The sequence below is a fragment of the Glycine max genome, chromosome 19, assembly GCF_000004515.6.
Source record: "Glycine max cultivar Williams 82 chromosome 19, Glycine_max_v4.0, whole genome shotgun sequence".
Classification (NCBI taxonomy): Eukaryota; Viridiplantae; Streptophyta; class Magnoliopsida; order Fabales; family Fabaceae; genus Glycine; species Glycine max.
Genome location: NC_038255.2, coordinates 13,069,125 through 13,078,874, shown reverse-complemented (window position 1 = coordinate 13,078,874; position 9,750 = coordinate 13,069,125). Strand labels below are relative to the sequence as shown.

Sequence of the window (9,750 nt, the reverse complement as noted above, 5' to 3'; positions counted from 1 at the left end):
ACTTGATAACTTCATAGGTTTGGGGTCATTCAGCTAGTTTGATACTGATTCGACTAATTATGGCAGTTGATTTCGGCAAGCAGCAACTGAATTCGGCAAGCAACAATTGATTTCGGCTAACATTTTGGCTAACTAATTATAAAGCAAATTTCTCTTTCTACAAGCCAATTGATTAGTTATTTCAAACGTTGTAGAAGATGGCAACTGCTTCCTATTTTTTAGGGAGCACTCTCATTGATTTGTTTTAACTGCTAAAAGCAATTTGAATATCAAAAAATCATGGAAAATATCATCTTATCTTTATTAAATTAAATATGACTTAATTCAACTAATTTTTTTATGCTTAAAGTCAACTGAAATTTGTCATTTGGGTAACATTGTAAGTAGTTGAAATGACCTTATCTGTGTTCAACTAACACTAAAGTTAGTTGAATCTTCCACTTTGCTATTATTGAACATAACATAATAGGTCTTCTACTTATTCAACTAACCTTAAAGTTAATCGAATTTTGCCAATTCGACTAACATTGTAGGTAGTTGTATTGACCTTATTCATATTCAGCTAACCTTCATGTCCATTAAATATTGGAGATTAGTCAGCTACACATTCAATTGAATTGGTCTCCTTCTCATTTAGCTAACATTAATGTTAGTCAAATTTTGCCATTTGGGTAAAATTGTAGATAGTTGCAATGACCTTGTCCATGTTCTGCTAACCTTTTTGTTTGACTAATATTGATAAACCGTCAATTCCATATTCAACAAGGCTAGCCTTCACCTCATTTGATTGACATAAAAGTTAGCTGAATTTCACCTTAATAAGCAGACTTTTTGCTAAATCCACATTAGATGAATTTTACAACAAAATTGGGTGTTAATAGTAAGAAAGAAAATTAGATACAAGAATTTTTCCATACAGCTAATAAAAAAGGTAAGAGGATTTTTAAATTAAATAAAAGGGTAAAATGAAATTTCAAATAAAATAATAAGGATAAAATTGAGAAGAAAAAGTTAAATAAGCTACTTGAAGTAGCTTATAGAAAATAAGCTTGTATACCAAATAAGAAGAGCTTATAAGTTAGTCAAGGGAGCTTATAAGCTCCTCAAAGGCTTACCACGATAAAACCTTCATTATATGTTGTCATGGCAATTAATTTTTAATTATTTTATGGCAGTTTTCTTTTTGGCAAAAAATAAACCACCAGAAAATGGTTGGTTAAAGTGTGTAATTGTATTAAATCATTTTCTATTTTGTCGCTAATGTTTACATCCTTTAACATTTTTGTCCTTGCCGTTTAAAATCTTCATTATGTGTTAATGTGACAATTAATTTTTAATTATTTGATGGCAGTTTTCTTTCTAAAAGTCAAAAACCGCCAAAAAATAGTTGGTTAAAGTGTGTAAAATGTATTACCATTTTCTTTAGTCCCTTATGTTTACTTCCGTTAACATTTTTTGTCATTGTGGTTTAAAATATTTGTTGTGTTAATGTGGTAGTTAATTTTTTATTATTTTATGATGGTTTTCTTTCTGGCAGTTTTTTATCACCAAAAAGTGGTTGGTTAAAGTGTGTAAAATGTATTAGACCATTTCTATATAGTTCCTAATGTTTACATATGTTGACAATTTTTGTCCCTACCGTTTAAAATTTCCATTATGTGCTTACGTGGAAGTTAGTTTTTAATTATCTTATGGTATTTTTCTTTCTAGCGATAAAAAATTGTTGGTTAAAGTATGTAAAGTGGTCAATTTTAAACCACGAGAAATCGCTTCAATTGGATCCCAAATCTTACATTGGTAGAATTGCATGGAACCTTAACAAATTTTACCGTCATGGAATCCACCATCATTAAATATGGATTGCTTTCAACGGTGGTTTTAAAACTGTCGTAGAATATGCTGTGCTTTTACAAAAAAAAAAAACATTTTTACATTTTATGACAATTTTCTAGAAAACCTTTATAGAAAGCTCAACATCAATGACAATTTCCGAAAAACCATCATAGAAATGATTTACAAAAAATATGATATAAATGATCTACAATATTATCAAACATTGTTCAAATACATGCATTGTTTTTACATTTTAAAAAATATGTTGTCAATTCCTTGCGAATTGTTGTAATCTTTTTCAATTCCAATGATGTTTCATCACTAAACCACTACAACATATAATAAACACAAGTGAATCATATTAAATAATTATTTTTACAAACAAAGTACTCACAAACTTGAACTTAATTACATTGGATACAACTAAACCAAAAAAAATATTGACAGACTATCAATCACAAACTTTGTCCCTCCTGTATCACCTATGAAACACTTTTAAAAAATTCTTCAAAAAAGGATAAATATATAATAGTTTCCCAAATTAAAAAAATTAAAACATTAAATGATACCTGATTGGTTACAAAAAAAATCTCACTTTCAAGAATAACTTCTAATTAAATTCTAATTCATTTTTCAAAATAATAGAAGGTTGGGTTTTTTTTTTATTGAAATTTATTTTTTGACTTACTACAATCCATGAAAAGAAGGTAAGTTGAAAGACACTATGCTCCAATAAACACACCAGAAAATGAGCAAATAACAGCCTCAGATACGAGGACCAATTTGTGCTTGTCCATATACAAAATGGTGTAAGAAAATGTAAGTATGTATAATAATCAATAAAATTTATCAGGAAGAATTTTCCAGTATAGTCTACAACAATTAAGAGAGCAAATGGTGAGAAATTTCATATGAAACAGTACCAGCTACACAGTTTGCAGAACCTTTGTTTTTGGCCTCTAATTGTACTTAAGGGATTTAATTTTTCAGTTTTCACTTAGGTTTTACACTCACAAGCAGTCACGATAATATTATCTCATTCAATCTCAAGTAACTATAAAACCAAAAGCATAGCATTAAAAAACAGATTCTACCACACTTGTGATTTCCTCACAAAAACAACGTAAAAAACTAAATGAAAACTACAATCCAGCACTACATTTATACATTTAACATGACGTTTTCCTATTTTTTAATCACACTTACATCAAGCGAAATAAACTGGCAATATCATTCAAAGAGAACACTTTTCTTACTAGTTTTGGAATAAAAATAGTTTAGACATTATTATAGGTTGCCAAAAAACATAATAAGAACATGATTGAGTTCAAAGAAAAAAATGTAATAACTTGCTTCATGATTAGTTTAATAGGAACGCTTAGATGATTTCTTCCTACTTGTAGCATTCAACAAATCCAAAGGCTTCCACTTTGTATTTTGTATAGGTGGGCTCTTATGAAAGACCAAGAGGTAGCAAAGAAAATGACTAAATTCATAGAGGTGAATACAATTGGAGTATTTAAGGATTCACAACTCAGGGCTGCTAAGGTCTTAAGGGTAGTTTCTGATAGCTGGGAACAAGGAAACTTATTTGTTCCTTGATTTTATGTCATTCCCACACTAAATTTCTTAAGGACAACTTCTGAATACAATTTTGGCAAGCTACTGATATTGCAATAGCTTCATTAAAATGAGCTTAACATTTATCAATTTTTCATTAGGATGTTTCATTATAATGTACTGAGAATAACAAAACTATATTGATATTGGTGTGAAGGATGTGATCCAAAAGACTAAGAAGTATTTATGCTCTAATTATAGTACTATACCAATGATATAATCTTGAGTCGTGATCATAATTAAATAAGGAAAAAAATCATGAAATTAAAAAATATAAGGAAATTATTCCTTAGATATGATCAATTATTTTTTCCGTTGAACTTAGTTCATCTTAAGTTCTAATTTAATTAACTCGGTTCTAGATATTTAAAATTTATAAAGTTAATCAATAAATCTAAATGATGTGAAAATGACACAATTTTTCATTGTTATATATTAGGTAGTCACTTTCAGTAGCTAACCTGAGTCACCTAACTTGACCAATTTGGCAAGATTTATAAAGTTACTCAATAAATTTACTTAGGATAGTTAATTAGTGTATAAAGAACTAATCTAACAACCCATTCACAGAAATATTCAAATTAATAATAAACTTATGCAATGAAATCAACTTTTTTTTGAAATGATCAAACTCTTGAAACAGATTGGTGGTGGGGAATAGAGATACGATGAGATAACTTTGTGTATGTTCCACATGTGTGTATAAGTCAATGATCTAGATTAAACCATCATAATATAATAACTGCACCCCATTAATTCCAAGGTGCAGTCAACCACTTTGAAAAGAATAACAAGAGTTTTAAAATACATAAATCAAGAAAACTTACATGTATCTAGGTTTCCAATGATGACTCCCTCACCAAATCAGGATCACCCCATTATGCTTTAGCCCATGAAATCCCATGATCGAGTGGTGTGTTGCTTTCTCCCTCTATTCTCAAACACTAACAATACTTTGGGGGTGCTCTAAAAGCAGTTTGGAAAAAAAGGCAAGTACACAATGAGATAAAGGAAGCATAGAGAAGAGAAAACAAAGAAACTAAGTAGAGGACAAGGTTCTTGGTTTTTACTTACTATATATCATCAACTACTTCTTCATCCAAAGTTGCAGCAAAACCATTGATGTGCCTTGTGTATAAGTAATATACCTGATAAGATCTCAAGGGTGAGTGACTTAAAACTTGCACCACAGTAATCAAAATAGTATTCCCATGTCCTGATGAACTTTTCATGAAATCCGAGATCCAAAATTTCGCTCTTAGCTAAAAAATAATTTTTCAATAATTAGTTATTGTAAATAGTTACTTGAATATTTACCATATAGAAGTAAGTTTTAATTAAATGAATAGCATACCTTTACCTTTCCAAGAAGGTTTTTCTCCAACATCTGAGTGTATGGTAATAATGAATCCCTATGTTTTCAACATGCTCCACGCTGCATTTAAGGATATTCGTATGCGTAAGAGAGAAGAATGAAAAGAAAGCTCATTGATAGAACTCACTATTTACACATAATAACTTGTACCATAGTTTGGATATGTAGCTGCCATGGCAGATGTTATCCTACTTAGATAGGGTAGGCAACCTCCTGGAAATATATATTCCTTCATAAAATCAGGATTACACTTAAATTCATCATATCGATCATCCAGGATTGATATGAACTAGAAAAATAGAATGGATGTTATAGATTCGGATAAGGGATTGGGAGGGAAAGCCACGAAAACAACTCCAGAATTTCTTTGGAGTTTGAGATATATGTTTCTGTACTGCCACTTTTCTTAAGACTCTGCAATGAAGTTAATATTTTCCCATCTGTTTACCTACTTTTCTTTTCCAGTTCTATAAAAGTCAGTCTACAATATATCCATGCTCTTCCTCAAGATTTTCATAAAAGTGTTTCAAAATCAAAATAACAAAAAATGGAAGGGAACTTACGGTCCAAAATCTCTATATTCAATGTCCCCACCATTTTCCTGCACTGCCGGTCAAATGCATGTCTCTAACAATTCCTTGATCATTGCAACTCTTTCAGAATCATCCTGTATGGAAACATATATACGCACCATTTAGTCTTGGCCTTCTCAAATTTCCTATGTACTCCATGAGTAAGACATAGATAAATCCAGGGCACTTGGACCATTTTGCAAAGTCTTAAGAATACTGCCTGGATGTTAACTAAAATAATAGGATTAACTGTGATTTTTTGTTAGTGACATGGCCATAGTATATATAAGTGATGGACAATCATCATCTCAAGAATTAACTTTTGGAGTTGAATTAAGCTTAAATCCAAAATTTTAAGATGATATCAAACTTTAGAACACCCGAATGCTTGAGATGTTCCAGTCCTTGGTGTGAGAGGGGTGTTAGAAATCTTAAATTGATTAGTGATATGGTAAAACTAGTGTATATAAGTGAAATGCAACCCTTACCTCAAAATTTGGCTTTTGGAATTAAATTAAGGCTAAACCCAAAATTCTAAGACTTATTAGTGAGCATTGCATAGCTCAAACAAAGCTCCGATTACAAATTAAACAAAACTTAGATGCTTAGATAGTTTGGTTTATATTTTCAGTTTAGTAACCTATGGTGTCAAGCTTTATTAATTAGAAAAGTGAAACAAGTCTGATTCTGATATATCTAAGTTTTAATCCTTAGGAATTGAGTGGAAATGCTTACTTGGTGAATCTAAAAAGAGAGCTTGACTGGAGGAGTAGAAATCCATAATGGCGACAAATATTTTTGGCTTGAGGAATTCCCACTCAGCCTCTTCGGATTTGGTAATAGTAATGAAATTGGATCCAAAGAAAATGCGAGTAATGCTTGCACAATGACAATAAGCATAGAGGAATCCATAAACACAAGATGAAAAGAGAAGAAAAGAAAGAGACTGTTGACTGCGAAGAGCGATTTAGCAAGGGAAGAATTGACGGCGGAACTTCCAATTTCCATGACAGGCTTTCCGGGATAAAACATGAGAGACGAGGGATTTGGCGTGGGTTGCGTTTGGATGAACATGCTCCTGCATTGCCCATGTCCGCTAAAGAATATGAGGGTAATGCTAAAAATGAACCATTCATTCAATAGTTAGCATTAATTTAAATACCAAAGGTAATGTACCTGTTACTATTTCATAAAAAAAGTTTTTAATCTAAACATTACATAAAAAAATAAACAGATACAAGGTTAAACAAAATTAATAATCAATGAAATACCTCGTGAACAAAAAGTCCATTATCTACCAATACTGAATAAAAAAAACTGAAGAACTCTTTCATGTATTCATGGTCAACAACTTCTATCATTTCACGACAATTGAAACACACATATGACTACAATTAGAAATTGCAATTTTCGCACTATGAATTTGAATTGGCGATTACCGGCGGTGGCATACTCTAGCGTGGTGTTCCAAAAGCTAGCACTGGACTACAGTGACGATGACCGTGGCGGCGGTACTCACAAATCCCACGATGGAGGAGGTGGGAGGGTCGCAAACGACGAAACTACAACTTTGGATGCCAGATCTATAACTTCTTTGGCTAGATTTGTGGCTCTTGTAGTGTGTGAGAGAGAGTTGTGTGAGAGACTAAGAGAGCGCGAGCGAAAGGCAATGATAGGTTGCAAAAATAAAAAGGAAGCAGTTGATTTCAAAGACGATTTTTAAAAAATCGTTGTTGAACACTTGTTTTCAAAGACGATTTTTCGAAAACCATCTTTAAGAAATTTCAATTATTTACAAAAATTTCAATGTGTTTACCGCGACACAAAAAAATTATCTTTGAATTAGTGTTATTGAAGGTCATTTTTGTAGTAAGGGGTATTTGGTAGGGAAAAAAAATTTTATGCCCAAAAATCATGAATGCTAAAAATCATATTTCAAAGAGTTATGCATATTTTTACTTATTATTTTAATTATTTACCATATTAAATAATTTAATAAAAAATAACATGACATTTTTATTGTAACAAGTGAAAAATTAAATTTGAGAAGCAAAGTTTTCATCTCCCCATGTGAAAGTTCCATAAAAACTAATTAAAAAATATTCTTAAAAAACATTATTTCCTAAAATGTTATTCTTAAAAAATACATATTAGAGAGAAACTAAATTTTCAACCTATAATTCCTAAACTTTTTCCCCAGCAATCGTCCCTAGTTTCCCTCGTCAACAACATTCCTTCCTGGTATCTCAACCCTAACAAATAACAAAGCAGATCATGTTTCTTTCTCACCAACCAACCAACAACACAAAAACGACACCAAAAAAAAAGAAGCAAAACAACGTATAACTGAAGTAATCCTAGAAATAGAGAACGAATCTTAGCCTGTGTCCTCCGAAATTGTGTTGGGTTCCGAGAGGGAGAAGGAGAAATCGAAGAGGAAAACGAAGGTTTGGGGAATTGTTTAGCGAGGAGATAGATTGGCGACGTAATAGGGTGCAGAGGGATTCAATCCAAGATCGAAGATGTGACACCATCTACCCCTCACATATATACTAATAAAGGAATAAAAATTCAAATATTAATTAAAAGTATTTTTAAAACATTTTTAAATACATGTCTTTCAAAGGGATAAAAGGCTTACATTCACTTTCTTCTACATCATAGTCAAACTTGTCCAAATAAATAATAAAGTCATCTCGGCTCAAACAAGGTCGTCTAAGCTTCATACAATTAATATAGAACCTATATCCTAATGTCACATCCTATCAGAACATTGTGTTCCCGTGTCCTCTAGCATGAGGTTCTTCATAGTCATCCACCTATTCATCTGCTCCCCCTAATACAAAGTTCAAGATCATCACAGGATCCAAACACAAACAACAAACCGGGAGTGAGTTATCACATTCCTAACTACTAGAGAGAAACAAGACAACATATAGTATCCAAATACAATTTACTTAGCATATCTCACATTATTTCATCACTTTGTCATTCAAAATTCACTTTTCAATCATCAATCACAATACACAAGAATCACACACTCCGATCAAGACATAATAACACATCAATTTCATAATAAACAATTAGCAAGCGTATGCAACAGTTATGCTAAGACTCAAGCCTATATGCAATGTGGTACCATGTCAGTGAAAAACCACGTCGAGCGCCTAGGAGTACATGACAAGACAAACCACACACTAGCAAGTCAAGTCACTCTCACTAGGTAATATCATAAGGAGACCAGCCAGGGTCACAGTGTTTTGCGAGAATGCTCCAACCATATGGGATCAACATAGGCTTAAAGGAACACTCAAACCGTGTGACCCCCAAGGCCTACACTCCAAAGAGTCCGTCAGGGCCTCTCCCTCCTGATTCAGGTCCAACTCAGAAAACATTTTAGCACACAGACTCTATCTATGAACTGTACAAAACATATGACTCCTCAATTGTTCTCAAAATAATTTTAACTCGTCGCCCTTTAAGGGACTTAACATCAACTCGTCGCCCTAAAAGGGACTTAGCATCAACTCGTCGCCCTAAAAGGGACTTAGCATCAACTCGTCGCCCTTGAAGGGACTTATGATCGTGTGATTGTACAATTTATAGTTCACAACTCAATGCACACAACACTTCAATGCACATATATATCTCAATCATATACATACTCAATTTATCACATACACTTAATCCCAATCACAATGGTATAATCTCAATTTAAAATGTTATCACACCTCATGAATCATATACACTTTATCTATGAATTATGCAATACACACATTTACTCAATTGTTTTCAAAATCATTTTAACTCGTCGGGTTCCCATAGTGGATCCCATCACAATATTCGTCGCCCTTAAAGGGTCTTACAATTGTGTGATTGCACCGTTCATAGTTCATAACTCAATACACACATCTCATCTCAATACACATGTATTTCATCATCCGTCACATGTTCAATTTATCACATACTCACAGTTTGAATCATCATTTCATAACCTCAACATAGCAATTTATACAAAAGATTTTATCACAACATGGGATGTAAAACCTCTAAAATAGTTTCTCACAATTGTATCAAAATCAATCAATCAAAATCATGGGTTAAACACAAGGACATCATGAGCACTCAAGTTTATCAATCAATTCTCATCAGGACATCAATTGGTACATAGAACACAATAATATTGCATTCATAATCATAAAGAAAAATTATAATTCAATAAAAATCCCAAAATAAACCCAAATTTAGTTCTCTAAGGATCCCTACGCATGTTCTCACTAACCCCCAATTGTGAATAACTCATCCCTTACCTCTGAGCGGACTCACGTGTCTTCCGACAGCGATAGCGGT

General features: G+C 32.3%; 1 long non-coding RNA gene across 5 annotated transcripts; it reads right to left on the bottom strand.

The window, feature by feature from the left end:
• Nucleotides 1-2,643: 2,643 nt before the first annotated feature.
• On the bottom strand, nucleotides 2,644-7,097 carry LOC102666426 (uncharacterized). Of its 5 annotated transcripts, none has more exons than XR_005890080.1 (7): nucleotides 6,840-7,097; nucleotides 6,136-6,517; nucleotides 5,392-5,495; nucleotides 4,979-5,057; nucleotides 4,808-4,888; nucleotides 4,528-4,601; nucleotides 2,644-4,419 (listed from the first exon to the last, which is right to left on the bottom strand). It is a non-coding gene; the product is annotated as an uncharacterized lncRNA (long non-coding RNA). The 5 variants fall into 5 exon arrangements; XR_001386736.3 differs by having other exon boundaries at nucleotides 4,814-4,888; nucleotides 4,979-5,041; nucleotides 6,136-6,478; XR_005890079.1 differs by lacking the exon at nucleotides 4,979-5,057.
• Between the last annotated feature and the right edge of the window lie 2,653 nt (nucleotides 7,098-9,750).